Genomic DNA, 1,845 nt, shown 5'->3' on the forward strand with positions numbered 1-1,845 from the left:
CACCCTGGGCAACTTGGTGAGACCTCGCCTCTAAAAGAAATCACAAAAACTAGCCAGGCGTGGTGGCGTGCATCTGTACTTCCAGCTACTTGGAAGGTTGAGGCGGAAGGATCGCCTGAGCCCAGCAGGTCGAGGCTGCAGTGGCCATGAGCGTGCCACTGCACTCCAGCCTGGGCAATAAAGAGTGAGACTCCAACTCAAGAAAATAAAATAAAATAAAAATTTAAAAGATTTGAAATAAGTAAAAGTAAAATTTATCCCATTTCCAACCACCCACAGTCAAGCACTGGCAACATTTTGAATATTTTTTTTCCAGTTTATCCCCCCTATTCGGAGTAGGAAATAAAATTATATGTATATAATTTTTAACTTTTTTTTTTTTTTTAACTTGGTGTCTCACTCTGCTGTCCAGGCGGGAGTGCAGTGGCACGATCCTGGCTACCACAGCCTTGACCGGGACTCAGGCAATCCTCTCACCTTGGCCTCCCCAAGTGCTGGGATTACAGGCTTGAGCCACCGCGCCTGGCCTCATTGTAACCATTTTTAATAATGGTGGGCCATCAAATCTGAGTTGAATAAGAAAGAAAGTGGAAGCAGGAGCAGCAGACAGGTAGCAAGGAAGTGGTGAGGTCGCTAGGATGGAGAACTCACAGAATCCGAGCTGGGGCCCTGGTGGGACCAGAACACGTGGGCTAGGAGGACTTTCTGGGCTACAAAGTGGGATACTGGAATCCAATTCTCCAAAGCCCTCATGAGGTTCAGTCCTAAGTTTCCACCCACAAGGTGGCTTGGTGGGTGGAGATTCAGATATTAACCCCCTGCCCATCACACACCTTCAAGTGCACGCTGTATCTTTCCTTCGCTGTGTTTACTGCAACTCTGACTGACACGTGGCTTGTCTGTCCTTCATGTCTGGCTACCTTACTAGGCCATAAGTTCCAAGAGGGGTGCAGAGGTTTCTAGTTAATCCTGTATTTCTAGTGCCCAGTACATACAACTGGATTCTTTTTTTTTTTTTTTTTTTTTTTGAGTCGGGAGTCTCACTCTGTCACCCAGCCTGGAGTGCAGTGGCACGCTCACCGTCACCGCAGCCTCGACCTGCTGGGCTCAGGCAATCTGTCCGCCTCAGCTTTCCAAGTAGCTGGAAACACAGGCCAGCGCCACCATGCCCGGCTGATTTTTTGACTTGTAGAGTCGAGGTCGTTCCAAGTTGCCCGGGCTGGTCTCGAACCTGTGGGCTCAGACAATCCTCCTGTCTTGTCCTTTCAAAGTGCTGAGATTACAGGCGTGAGCCACCACGCCCGGCTGGATTCTTTCAGTAGGGATATCCCTCTTCTCTGCTTTATTGTACTCCAAACCTCTTTTTATTTCCAGATATTATGAGTGAATGAATGACTTCTGTTGGTACCCGTGCATAATACAGTACCAGGTATCCTGCAGGCCCTACAGACAAATTATATTCTCATCCCTTGGCCAGTGGCTTATGGTCTGAAGGGACAAAACTTAAAACTTGGGGTTTGTGGTTTAGGACCTTCTGGAAATACACCATTCATAGTCATTTCCTGAACATTCTTTTCCATACAAGACCTAACTGCCAGGCACTCCGAAGTACACATTTGTTTGTCCTTTTCTTTTTAAAAACGGAGTCTCGCTATGCTGCCCAGTCTGTCCTCAGACCCCTGAGCTCCAGCGGTCCTTCCGCCTGGGCCTCCCAAAGTGCTGGGACGGCAGGCGTGAGCCACCACGCCCGGCCGCAAACACAGAGAGCCGCAGCCAACACGTGTGTGCGCTCCCCAAAACGCGTCCTGGGCGGCGCCCGCTCTTCCCCAGGGCGGCTGCGATGAG

Source organism: Carlito syrichta, unplaced genomic scaffold (genome assembly GCF_000164805.1).
Source record: "Carlito syrichta isolate Samal-C Ts95f unplaced genomic scaffold, Tarsius_syrichta-2.0.1 Scaffold301816, whole genome shotgun sequence".
Taxonomy (NCBI): Eukaryota; Metazoa; Chordata; class Mammalia; order Primates; family Tarsiidae; genus Carlito; species Carlito syrichta.